Here is a 14,362-nt window from a genome sequence, read left to right on the forward strand (position 1 = left end):
AGCTTGAAAACCAAAAGAAACGTCGCTTCCGGCTAGCCACGCGTCTTGGAAGCACCGAGGCTTGGTCAAGATACTACACGGCAGAGAACGCCTACCTGAGTGCCCTTCGCACTGCTAAAAAATCTTTTTATAACGTCGACCTGCCCAAGCTACTTACTCAAAATCCTCGGCAGTTCTGGCGCATTTTAAATCCCAAAGAAGCTCGTACCATCAGCGTGACGAATGCAGCAGGCGACACCGCCACGGACGCCGAGTGCGCCGATATATTCAACACAGCATTTTTTCCGTGTTTACAAAAGAAACTACCACTCCAGACTCTCCACTACCTACTAACATAAGATCACATATGCCACCCATTGTATTTTCGGTAGATGGTATACTATCAATCATTGAAAAAAAAACAAATTATGTACTTCTTCTGGTGTAGACGAAATTAACTGAAAGATCCTAATGAATACTAAGCATATATCCGCGGCATGTTTCACTCTGTTGTTCACGCAATCATTGTCTACAGGTACTTTACCGGATGATTGGAAAGTGGGAAAGGTCGTTCCAGTATTCAAAGCAGGTAACAAAGACTCCCCCTTAAACTACCGCCCCATTTCATTAACTAGTGTTCCTTGCAAAATCATGGAACATGTCATATACTCGCATATCATGAACTTTTTAGACTCGGAAAACTTCTTTCATCCTTCACAACATGGTTTTCGTAAAGGGCTTTCATGTGAAACACAACTAGCTATCTTCCTTAATGATCTCCACGTTAATCTTGATAACAACGTTCAAACCGATGCAATCTTTCTAGACTACTCTAAAGCTTTTGACACAGTGCCTCATAACCGCTTGCTAATAAAATTATCTAGATTGAACTTGGATCCTCTTGTAGTACAATGGATAAAAGAATTCCTTACTAATCGTTCCCAGTTCGTCTTTGTCAATAACGTCTCCTCCGAACCCCTCCCTGTCACTTCAGGTGTCCCTCAAGGCTCAGTCTTAGGACCGCTTCTTTTCCTAATATACATTAACGATCTTCCGCTGCATGTATCTTGTCCTATTCGTATGTTCGCTGACGACTGTGTGATTTATCGTACTGTGACTAACATCTCCGACCAAGCATCTCTCCAGAATGACCTTAATAACGTGCAGGAATGGTGCAACCGTTGGCAAATGGCCTTGAACCCTAACAAGTGCAAATTTATTTCAATTTCCCGCCGTCGTAATCCTTATCTGTCTACTTGCACAATTGCAAACGTCCCACTAGAATCAGTTCTAACCTATAAGTACTTAGGCGTAACCCTGTCCCACGACCTTTCCTGGAATGCGCATGCTACTAACGTAATCTCGTCAGCAAACAAGTCCCTTGGGTTCATGAGGCGTCATCTTCGTCATGCTCCACAGCACGTCAAACTACTCGCATACAAATCATTTGTCAGGCCACAACTGGAATATGCCGCCGCCATCTGGAACCCTCATCAAACATATATCATCAATGCACTCGAGTCGGTTCAGAATCGTGCGACTAGATTCATCCATTCTTCATATTCATATAACATCAGCGTTTCACACTTAAAGGCACAATCTAGTTTGGCATCTCTTGCTTTTCGTCGTCGCATCGCCACGCTCTCTCTTTATCACAAATTTTTTTACAGCTCACTAAGCCGCCCGCCTTACGTCACGCCATCATCTTCACGCATGTCACAGCGCACCAGCCATCAACTCCAAGTTTCTCGTCCTCGAACACGAACTGTCACTTTTCAATCATCATTTTTTCCTCGAGCTGCCAAGGACTGGAACGACCTACCCATTAATGTCGCTGCCATCACATGTCATTCACAATTTCTAGAAACTGTTGAAACTTGTATTTCAATGTAACACCTGCCTTTTCCTATGTTCACATGTTAACCACCCCTTATGTAATACCCCGAATGGGGTCTTTAAGGTAATAAAATGAAATGAAATGAAATAATGATCACGAGATTAACGTATTGTAATCTGACTTTTGTGTTATATGTAAGTGATGCATGAAATGGTTAATGGATATAAACATTAGATTTAAGTCCTAAGTTGTGTATATCCAGAAGCACTAATAGCCCCCCTCCTCATTATCTTACCATTCACTTGGAATCTTTTATTTCTTAGTAAGCACGGACTAACTTAGTAACTAGGAGTTCACATCATGGCTATTCTAACTTGGTTGCTATGTACCAAATACAATATTAACAATGGTAACCACATGCTTGGCTATTTATGCTCTAACTTTCCTACTGCCCTTCCTTACTTAAACTAATGGCTGAACGATGCAAATTATCCGAACCTGTAACTTGCATCACTTATCGCAAGCAATGACTTACGGAAACTACTTTTGTAGTTCCTGTTTTAGGTTCCTGATTTGGCGGGGCATTCAATGACCACGTGTTTTCCATGAATGGCTCCAATACAATGAAGCAGGTTCCACTTTTGTTCAAACTCGTTTCCACCCTAATGAAAAAGCATAACGATACATTACTGAGTGAAGTACGCATTATAAAATTGCAAAATCTCAACCGTTTGTGCAAAGCTTCAAACAACACAATCTTAGGTAAATGTCGCTTTATAGTTTTGCTTTTACCTACGCGACACTGACAATGCAGAACACACAGCCCATATTGAGTGTTCCAATTCACGGTCTGTGATTGAACTATTACACGTTAAAGAACCTCAAATTCTCCAGGTTAAGCTGTAGTCCACAACAGCGTGCCCCATAATGAGAACATGGTTTTGGCACATAAAACCCCAGCATGCAATATATAGTGCTTCGCCTATTGCTTCTCAGATTCTGGTTGCATGTACAGAATCTAAAATCCGTACTGAGTAACAATATGTGAAGCTCTTCAAACTTACATTGCTGAGCACATGCAACATCTCTGAGTTGCCATGCGTTAATACTAAACGTCTGTGTCTCTATAGGAAATTGTCTGTTCAAGGTTTGCTTACTGCAGCGACAGAAGCTTTCAGTGCTGTTCCAAATTACCCAGTTATACAACTGCAGTAGTCTAATCTGCTGTAATCCAGTTTGAATTTCATTAGGTAAGGAGCAAAATTAGGAGAGTACATACCTATGTGTTTACCAAGAAGTACAATTTTAATCTATGTGTACTTAGTTATTTCATTTGGCAAAATTCCACCTTCTTAGCTGATGTTTTAAGTGGGAATTCAGCTTCGTGATTCATACAAAACAGTAGTGTCTTCTCTGCTGCGCTCACGTTGCCGAGCGCAGGGTAGGAACCTTTGTTGGGAACGGGAGAAACAACCCGGTGAAGAGGGGCACAATCTGACATGTGCACACTGAGAAGGGCAGACAAGATGAGCACCCGTCCTGTCTGCCGACTTGTTTTGTCTGCCCCCTGGGTATGTGTGTTAACTTGCACGACACTTTTAGCAACTAAATTTATAACTTGCGCGAATATTATTATGCAATTTAATTGCGATTTTGACTTCAACCTTAATTTTCTAAATAATCAATTAGGCAGTACTATCCATGGCCAGCGTATCATTACAACGATTTGGCTGTTTTCATCAGTTATTTACAATACAAAAAATACACGTTATCATATGACATTTAAAGCCGTTTGGTGGGCATGCGCGAATACTGAATCTTTAGTTCGAAGCAAATACTGATTTAGGACGAATATTTTCGTCTGTTGTGCGAAGTCGCGGCAAACTCGAATGAATTAATAAACTTTTTTATTTACCAAGGAGAATTTGGGAGTTACCAAGTGGGAAACTGCTGCTTACTACTTCTGTGGAAGAATGAGATCCAAATTCGGCCTTCTAGAACTTGTTCAAGAAATGTGAAACGCATAAGGAGGCTAACTGTAGCAAGACATCATTCGTCTCCGTCTGTGCGTGCGAGAAGTTAATAAGAAGAACGCAAGAGTAAAGCAGTGTACAAATTAAAAATGGAGGCTTGAAATGACAAGAGCAAGTGTAAACACGTGATATTGCGGCACAGTGCTTTTCTTCTTGTTAGGCACCTCGGCTGCACTCATTACACGTCTCGCGTTTGCAGTGTGACCGTTGACGGCGCATGCCTCGCAGGCAACCAAACGAATGCCGGGCTCCGTTACAATACTCCGGCCCATTCTTAATGTGCTTCACTGCATAACTTGTGCTTCGCTGCATGACAGAACTGTACTGTGGTAAAGGTGAATGAAAGGCACCGATCACGACATTTTGTAAAACCGAATACTAATGTTTCTTTAGAAGCAAATATCTAAAAACACAATATTCGAATATTCGCAAAGTCAAATTGTTTGGAGATGCTACTTACCTTGAGCCACTCAGCTGCAGAAGACGCACATTTTACATAAACAGGGTCAACGACCTTCCAGGTTGCTTGGAAGACATCGGCGATTATCATGCAGGTAATCGACCGTCCCGCCAAGAAATTAAATGACGAGGTCGTTATTGTCTCGCCAGCTGCCAAAAATGTAACGGAAGAAAAAGAACACACGCCTAACTTTTAGTGAACCCATAACTCTTCCTTCGTATGCACGAAAACAAAACACAGGTGCATAAATTTGAAACCACCGTCCAATCAAAACACCGACACGGCATCGTGTTTATCTCATAGCCAAAGCTAGGTGGTGGTCTGGCGGAATGGCCTTGCGGAACCTGGTATTCGCTTTTGTTATCCTAGGCCCCGCCAATTCCTGTATCGAAACTTCGCGGCAGCATCCTTAAATAGCTAGCAAAAAAGAAAGAAAAGTGTGAGTACTCAAGAAGACGGAACAACGAACTGTCAACAATACTTACTCGTGGTAGTATTCAATGTCGCGGGACCTGAGGTGGGGCAACAAAGCGTTGGCGTGGCCCAACTTCTATCGCTTCTACAACGCTGGGCGAACCCAGCATAGCCGCTTCCGAGTCGCCCGCTATTTCCGCCCTTCATTTTCCATTGCCAGAAAGCAACTGGCCAGAAGCATCATAATTATTTGCTCTTTCTCGTCAATTGCTGACTAAACTAACTAAGGTTACAAATGACACAAGCAGTTGCGCGAAATGATAGCTTGTAATAACTGATGGGCCAATCAATAAGCATACCCCATGAAATGGTATGATGAACGGCGCTACCATGTGGACAAACGTACGTAGACTAGATGGATGTGGGAGAAAGCAGCAGTGGTTTACGCTGCAGTGGCGAAACAAATGTGATCATCTTGGACATGCGCGGAAAAGATTTTCCGCCCGCTTTGGCATTTCCGCCCACTTGCCGCTTCCCAAGTGTGAACGTAGCCTTACGCTTCTGGCTTGCAGGTTTTCCTACCCTTGGTTCTGCTTTGCATGGTTCCCGCATAATACTGCACACCACTTCCATCAAATCTGTTTCTGCCGCTAAGCCAAGTACTGAACGGTCAGCTACACAGCGGGCACATCTGGAATATTCCCATCTTGCCAAACCATGATTTCAATGCGCCCAGTTCACCGACAGTGTTATTCGCTTCTGCATCCGCGTTAAATTGCTGGCACTACGGTGGTTCTTTCATTGGGCATGGGTGCAGTTCTGTCAGCATGTCAGACGCTGCGTACTTGGGGGTTTTGCTCGCCTCTGTTCTGTTTTGTTTCTTTCTCGCACGGTACCGCATACCGGTTCGCTCCTATCCGTCCGTGCTGCTGAACCAAATCTTCAACAGCCTACGACACAGCGAGCACATCGGGAAAGGGCCCTACTTGTCTGGACTTCACTGTGCCAACTTCCATCACAGGGTTATTAGCTCCTGCAGCCAGCCGATTTATCTTCTCGCACTGCAGCTGTTCCACCGGTGACCATGCATGCATTTTTGTCAACATGCCTGACGTTTAGACCTTGCAGGTGTTTCTCGCTTGCTTACTCCTTTGTCTCCTTCCCAGAACCGACAGCACAACAGATCACTCCCATCTTTCTCTGCTACTAACCGCCGTTTTCACAGACGCTCCTTTCCTTACTCCTAAAGGCGGCCTTTCGTAAAGAGAACTTAAGTTAAAGTATGAGGAAATGTTAAGGCGCCCTTCACAAACCCTCCTTAGGACATTTTAAGGCCACCTTCCGAAAGGCGCCCTTATCTGAATAAGTGTGTGTGAAATGGGAGTGAGGCTATGCACATTTTTACGCTTTATTCTTCTGTGCATAAACGTAAAATCTAATACAATAAAATACTAATAAAACTGTGCACTAGCACTCCTACAAGCAAGCACCACCAACTTTAGACAGAAAGTTTGCCCGTTGTTCACTGAACTTTATTTTCGGCTGGCCACTATGCAGCGTTGCCGGCGTGCCGTCACAACATGCTGAAACATACTTGCTACTTTGCACGTCATCCCTTTTTTTGTGTGTGTTTGCTTTGCAAAGTCGGTCCGTGCTTTTTATAGTTTGAACTTATTCTTTTCGTGTCTTTCTTTCTTGTGTTGGGTATTTTTTTAAATATTAATTTCTTAACAACAAAAACTGTAATGGAGGGGAAAGAGTAATAAATTTTTGCGAAGAGGAACGAAGCTTGTTGATTGATCTGGTAAGCAAGTACGAGGACCTCGTGGAAAACAAATGGACAAAAAAAGAAGACGTGGAAACAGATCACCGAGGAATTCAACTGCCTGCCCAATGTTCGATTTCGCACCGAACTCCAACTGCGCAAATGCTGGGATAACTTAAAAGAGAAGTGGAGGAAAGGGAAGGCTGACGACATGAAGGAAGTGTTTACGACAGGCGAGCTCATGTTCTCTCTGTTCTATTTTCGCTACTCGCCATTTTTGCTTGAGTAAAGCTACATTTTGCTGATAGTGAGCCTCCTTGATGTATGCCTAATGCGCCTTAGCCGCGTCAGCTCCGTCACCGTGCCAGGATAAGTTCCTTCGGTGAAATATGCCATGCGATTGTTCGCACCTTGTTTCGAGACTTCTTATTTCTGATGTTGTGTATGTCGCGCTTTCGAACGCAAGCATGCACTTTTATATCGTTCTCGCGTGGCCATGGCTTGACGACGTGTACCAAGCGCGCGTTTACATCAACGCGATCTCGAGTCAAACCGGCCGTCGCCAAATTAGCTACTGCCCGTAGAGGGCGAGGAGTCCACTGCCATTCACGCAAATATCGCAGAAGTAATGATTACAGAATTTTAATGCTTAGCAGGACGCTAGCCGTGTGCACTTAATGCAGAAACGGTCCGGGCATATTGCAAAGTCGTGCTGTCTTTTCAGGAGGTGGCAGCGCCCCAGCAAGCCATCTGACGCACGAGTTGGAGCGAGTTGGAGCTGCCGCATCGCATATGTCGACGCGGTTGCACAACCCGTTCGACAGTGACCGTGGGCTCCAGGTGTTCCCGATCACAGTGCACCCCGAGTGTCTCGCGGCTCCAGCAAGTGGAGTCGCTGGAACCATTCGATGCTATGTGTATTGCGAGGGCAGCTTTTTGGAAGCAAGTGGTTGATCGCTCTGGGCGAGCATAGATGAGCAAAGGAAGCTTAGAACGACAGAAAGATGAGTTAGTTCGTAAGGATTCATTATGTAAAAAAGAGGTGAGGCGTGCAGACAGGACACAAGACTAGAGAAGTGGACAACACGAACGCCGACTATCAACTGAAGGGAGCACTGAGGCGAAAAAGAAAGAAGACACAAAACTCATCTGCGCAAGCTCAGGAATGGTATCCCCACGTCTCAGTCGGGTACATGTGTCGGTCTACGTGCGAGATAACTGTTAAGACCCATAATCTCTTCCTTATGTAATGTTATCGAATGTTGACTCACGCACGCACTTCCATCGTTATAGATATGCCATGCCTCTACCATAAGACGCCTATCTTCATTCTTATGCCTGGACAATATCGCGCATTCATCTAACTCTGGCATGCAGTTACAATCTTGACAATTTAGGGAAAGATTAGAAGGCGATCCACCGGTTAACGACCTTTTGTGTTCCATTAGCCTCTGATTGATACACCTCCCCGTTTGCCCTACGTAGAACTGGCCACAGCTAATGGAAATTTTATAAACCATATCCGTACGGCAATCAGTAAACGTGTTGTTCTTATTGTGCTTCACTGGACAAATATCTGGTCTCTTTTTTTTGCCTTTTACCTGCTCCTTTTTCCTCTGCATGGCAGCGCATATCTTACCTAGCTTAATGGGAGCAGTGAAAGCAACACTACCATGATATCTACTTGCAATTTTTTAAGCCTGTGCGACACCGAATGAATGTACGGAATAGCCACTACTCTTTTTTTTTCTATTACTGCTTTCTGTAATCACGTCCGTCCCCCTCGAAACCGACTTCTTTAGGCGCTCAGCCACCGCAGCCACTGCTACACTAGAATAACCTGCTTCTAATAGGAGCCGGACCTGCGCATTAAAACTGGCGTTCATTTTGTGGCATGCCGGATCTGGTGAGAGAAGACTTAAGGCACGACATGGCAATTCCGTTTTTTACTACTTTGGAATGCTTGGATTGAAAGTTTAGCAACGGCTTCGAAGATATTAGGGAGTACTGCCAACAAACGTGATTTTGTTTGAAGACTAAGGAAATGCCAAGAAACTGAATTACGCGTCGCTGAGGAAATTCCTTGGTAAACTTTAGTCCTCTTCCATAAAGTTTAAATTGTTCACTTACTGAGGTAGCAGCGGAATCGAATTCTTCCCTATTGCAGAAAATCAGGTAATCATCAACGTAACGACATATCTTGATGACCCTATCACCTTAGGCTTTGTCTAAGCAGCTGTCAACCTTACTCAGGTAAATATTGCTAAGAATAGGGGCAACCTTTGAGCCAATACAAATGCCTGATTTCTGCAGAAAAGCGCCATCTCTACACCCAATCAGCGTCGACTTCAATTACATTGAAAGAATTTCTAGAATAGCTCCCGTGGAAACACCGCATCTGTCAGTAAAAGACGACTCTTGTACTTGTTTTTTAATGCACTCATTTACTGATTTTAGCAACCCATCATGCGGCAAGGAATAATACAGGTCTTCGATATCCATACTAAATGCTGTACAATCTCCAGGATTTTCATCTCTTAAATACTGAACTAGTGCCTGATAATTACGCAAGCAAAAGGGGTCCGAAAAAACTAGTGAAGCTAAGCAGTTCTGTAGGTAACTAGCGACACAGACCTGCCACGTCCCTTTCTCTGACACTATAGTACGAAAAGGATTTTCTTGCTTATGGGTCTTCGCCGAGAAAAACAGTTCTAAGGTGAGGGATTTTGCTTTCTTCACATTAGAGGCTACCCTATCAAGATTACGTCTTGACAGGAGGTCAACCGCACGTTGCTTTACTGCCGAAGGCTTACGTTTTACTGGCTGTATATTCTTTTCTATGTCTGAAATCGCTTTTTCTGAAGACATGTCATCTGGCATAATTACGAACTAACCTTCCTTGTCAGATATTACTGGTCTAAGCTTATGCTCCACAAGGTGTAACGGTCGGACAGGGTCAGACGTCTTAAAATGAGAATTCGATTGTTTAATGCTAGCAATCGAATCTGAAATACAACGCGAGCGTTCTTCTTCCGGGACGAACCTGGTTATGCAGCGCGGTATGCTTAAAACGTCAACGGATTTTATGTTAGGCTTAAAACAGTGCTTAGGACCTAAAGCAAGGGTATTTATATGGGTATCACTTACGATGGCGTCTCCAAGAACCAGTACGTTATTTGACGGTGAATTATTAGAAAGGTGTTTCCTCTTACTTTGTTGAAGCTCCGGAAGTTTCATCCTCCATAGGAAGCCAGCGTGCTGCACGGCGAACCTATTCCAATCGGCGTATGGGGTGGTTCAAATGGCGTCCGTTTCCCAGGGCCGCGCAACGGACCTCTAGGCACTCCTGATAGAACCTAACTTGGGGCCATGATTCAGCAGAAAAAATAGCTCCAATCTTCCTTGCATGCCCAGTTGATGGTTGAAGGAAGCCGCACATTATTTGAACTTTCAATAGGACGACACGATTACGACTAAACCACGACAGGGTTCTAGCGCGGAACATACATATCGCGATTAAGGAAGCTAAAAAGCATGATTGTGCACATAAGTAGGGGAACATGGAAAAGGGCACAGAGTACTAGAAATGAAGCTTAGAATTACAGAAAGCTGAGGTATTTGGTAAGGATTCATTATGTGAAAAAGAGGTGAGGCGTGCAGACAGGACACAAGAGTAGAGAACTGGACAACACGAACACCGACTATCAATTGAATGGAGCACTGAGGCGAAAAAAGAAACAAGACACTAAACTCATCTGCGCAAGCTCAGGAGTGGTATCACCACATGTCAATCGGGTACATGTGTCGGTCTACGTAAGAGATGCTTAATCTCTTCCTTGTGAAAGTGATCGAAGCGAAGCGAAGCTTTCTGTCGTTCAAAGCTTCAGTTCTAGTACTCTGAGCCCTTTTCCAAGTTCCCCTACTTATCTGCCCAACCCTGCTTCGTTAGCTTCCTCAATCGCGATATGTATGTTCCGCGCTAGAACCCTGTCGTGGTTTAGTCGTAATCGCGTCGTCCTATTGGAAGTTCAAATATAGTGCGGCTTCCTTCAACCATCAACTGGGCATGCAAGGAAGATTGGAGCTATTTTTTCTGCTGAATCATGGCCCCAAGTTAGGTTCTATCAGGAGTGCCTAGAGGTCCGTTGCGCGGCCCTGGGAAACGGACGCCATTTGAACCACCCCATACGCCGATTGGAATAGGTTCGCCGTGCAGCACGCTGGCTTCCTATGGAGGATGAAACTTCCGGAGCTTCAACAAAGTAAGAGGAAACACCTTTCTAATAATTCACCGTCAAATAACGTACTGGTTCTTGGAGACGCCATCGTAAGTGATACCCATATAAATACCCTTGCTTTAGGTCCTAAGCACTGTTTTAAGCCTAACATAAAATCCGTTGACGTCTTAAGCATACCGCGCTGCATAACCAGGTTCGTCCCGGAAGAAGAACGCTCGCGTTGTATTTCAGATTCGATTGCTAGCATTAAACAATCGAATTCTCATTTTAAGACGTCTGACCCTGTCCGACCGTTACACCTTGTGGAGCATAAGCTTAGACCAGTAATATCTGACAAGGAAGGTTAGTTCGTAATTATGCCAGATGACATGTCTTCAGAAAAAGCGATTTCAGACATAGAAAAGAATATACAGCCAGTAAAACGTAAGCCTTCGGAAGTAAAGCAACGTGCGGTTGACCTCCTGTCAAGACGTAATCTTGATAGGGTAGCCTCTAATGTGAAGAAAGCAAAATCCCTCACCTTAGAACTGTTTTTCTCGGCGAAGACCCATAAGCAAGAAAATCCTTTTCGTACTATAGTGTCAGAGAAAGGGACGTGGCAGGTCTGTGTCGCTAGTTACCTACAGAACTGCTTAGCTTCACTAGTTTTTTCGGACCCCTTTTGCTTGCGTAATTATCAGGCACTAGTTCAGTATTTAAGAGATGAAAATCCTGGAGATTGTACAGCATTTAGTATGGATATCGAAGACCTGTATTATTCCTTGCCGCATGATGGGTTGCTAAAATCAGTAAATGAGTGCATTAAAAAACAAGTACAAGAGTCGTCTTTTACTGACAGATGCGGTGTTTCCACGGGAGCTATTCTAGAAATTCTTTCAATGTAATTGAAGTCGACGCTGATTGGGTGTAGAGATGGCGCTTTTCTGCAGAAATCAGGCATTTGTATTGGCTCAAAGGTTGCCCCTATTCTTAGCAATATTTACCTGAGTAAGGTTGACAGCTGCTTAGACAAAGCCTAAGGTGATAGGGTCATCAAGATATGTCGTTACGTTGATGATTACCTGATTTTCTGCAATAGGGAAGAATTCGATTCCGCTGCTACCTCAGTAAGTGAACAATTTAAACTTTATGGAAGAGGACTAAAGTTTACCAAGGAATTTCCTCAGCGACGCGTAATTCAGTTTCTTGGCATTTCCTTAGTCTTCAAACAAAATCACGTTTGTTGGCAGTACTCCCTAATATCTTCGAAGCCGTTGCTAAACTTTCAATCCAAGCATTCCAAAGTAGTAAAAAACGGAATTGCCATGTCGTGCCTTAAGTCTTCTCTCACCAGATCCGGCATGCCACAAAATGAACGCCAGTTTTAATGCGCAGGTCCGGCTCCTATTAGAAGCAGGTTATCCTAGTGTAGCAGTGGCCACTGTGGCTGAGCGCCTAAAGAAGTTGGTTTCGAGGGGGACGGACGTGATTACAGAAAGCAGTAATAGAAAAAAAATTGTAGTAGCTGTTGCGTACATTCATTCGGTGTCGCACAGGCTTAAAAAAGTTGCAAGTAGATATGATGTTAATGTTGCTTTCACTTCTCCCAATAAGCTAGGTAAGATATGCGCTGCTGTGCAGAGGAAAAAGGAGCAGGTAAAAGTAAAAAAAAAACAGATATTTGTCCAGTGAAGCACAATAAGAACAACAGGTTTACCGACTGTCGTATGGGTGTGGTTTAGAAAATTCCCCTTAGCTGTTTCCAGTTCTATGCAGAGCAAACGGTGCGGCGTATCAATCAGCGGCTAATGGAACATAAAAGGTCGTTAACCGGTGGATCGCCTTCTAATCTTTCCTTGCATTGCCAAGATTGTAACTGCATGCCAGAGTTAGATGAATGCGCGATATTGTACAGGCATAAGAATGAAGATAGGCGTCTTATGGTAGAGGCATGGCATATCTATAACGCTGGAAGTGCGTGCGTGAGTCAGCCTTCGATCACTTTACATAAGGAAGAGATTAAGGGTCTTAACAGTTATCTCTCACGTAGACCGACACATGTACCCGACTGACACGTGGTGATACCATTCCTGAGCTTGCGCAGTTGGGTTTTTTCTCTTCTTTTTTTTTCCCCTCAGTGCCCCCTTCAGCTGGTAGTCGGCATTCGTGTTGTCCACTTCCCTAGTCTTGTGTCTTGTCTGCACGCCTCACCTCTTTTTTACATAATGAGCAACGAAGTTGCACCAAAATCTCACATTCAGAGAGGAAACCCTGTAAACACTTCACAGCTTGCATAAGATCTCCTCCAGATGCATGAAACATCCAAGCAACTTCCAACTTATAGCAATGTTAGCCATAAATTTCAAGAAAGCCTCCGACAACGTGGCCAAGGATGCCACGCTTGTTGAGCTATCATTCACCAACTGTGGCAGCAAGATATACAACTACATGCGGGACTTCTGACGCTGTACATGCACCCTCAGAAGTGGTGGCATTACATTTAACCCCTACCCACACCCGCTGTTGCAAATCGGTCGCAAGCACCAAGGGTAGCGTTGGCCTGGCGGCCTGGGGCACAGCTGGAAGCATCCGAAGGTCCTGGCAAAAGATGAGTTGACTGCTAACAGAACAACTTGTTTATTCTAGCATCGCAAAAGAGCGGCCGGTCAGGTGGACCGAAGTGGAGAAACGGGAGACCACGTTACTCGACTGAATAAATCGAAGCTTCTTACTGGTGTCCGGGGGCAGCTGCTTTTATACTCTCGGAGTCGAGGGCAAGAAGGAACGGCTCGGAAGAGGCGCACGTGACGGCTGCGCACGGAACACGTCGCGACAAGTCTCCGCCGGGCCGGCGCTGGCCAGACCTCGCTTCACAATTGGGGAGCTCCTCTCCCCGGCTGCGCGCTTTGACAAGCGTGGGCACACACACACACACACACACACACACACACACACACACACACACACACACACACACACACACACACACACACACACACACACACACACACATACACACACGCGCGCGCGCGCGCGCGCGAATACACGTGGCATTGAAACATGCCTGGACGTGCTTAGCAGGAGGCGTTGGGACAGCGCTGAACTGGCCAAAATGTCCGCCGCTGTGAACGAAGCCCCGGCGTCCGTTGCATCCGCGCCGGCTATACCGCACGTCGGAGGCGAAACGTAACAGACCGCCCCGCCGGGAGAAGGAGATCCCGATGGTCAGGGGACTGCATCCGCTGTCCGGAGGGGTGTCGCTCGATGACGCTCATAACCGAGAAGGCCTCGTTCTCACGTTCAGGTTCACACAGGACACTGCAAAGTGACTTCGGGAGAGTCGCCTTTTTTTTCTCGTTCCCAGCAGGCGTTACAACTACGCCGAAACTCAACTGTTCAGTCAGAAAGCACGACACAACCCTCACTAAGCCATGCCAGGCTCTTTCCCCTTTTATATGACTGCCTAGTTTCTTACAGTAGTCTAGCAGCACTCAAAACGCGTCTACAAATTCGAAAATTGCACTAGAAAGCATGTCATGACTTTGAAACACTAAACAAAAGCAATATGTTAAAAATCCTGCCTCAGGAAGAAAACATCAGTAACAAACAACTTTGAGGCTCATTCCTACGTCAGGGGCCTCGACTTAAGCCATCGGC

General features: G+C 44.9%; 1 long non-coding RNA gene across 1 annotated transcript in view; it reads left to right on the plus strand.

The window, feature by feature from the left end:
* The window catches only part of LOC142580132 (uncharacterized), a 76,798-nt gene extending 69,132 nt beyond the window's left edge, over positions 1-7,666 (plus strand). The window contains exon 3 of the long non-coding RNA XR_012827576.1: positions 7,213-7,666. This is a non-coding gene — a long non-coding RNA (uncharacterized LOC142580132). The remainder of the gene's footprint in view (positions 1-7,212) is intronic.
* Positions 7,667-14,362: the final 6,696 nt, after the last annotated feature.

This window comes from Dermacentor variabilis, chromosome 4 (assembly GCF_050947875.1).
Source record: "Dermacentor variabilis isolate Ectoservices chromosome 4, ASM5094787v1, whole genome shotgun sequence".
NCBI lineage: Eukaryota > Metazoa > Arthropoda > Arachnida > Ixodida > Ixodidae > Dermacentor > Dermacentor variabilis.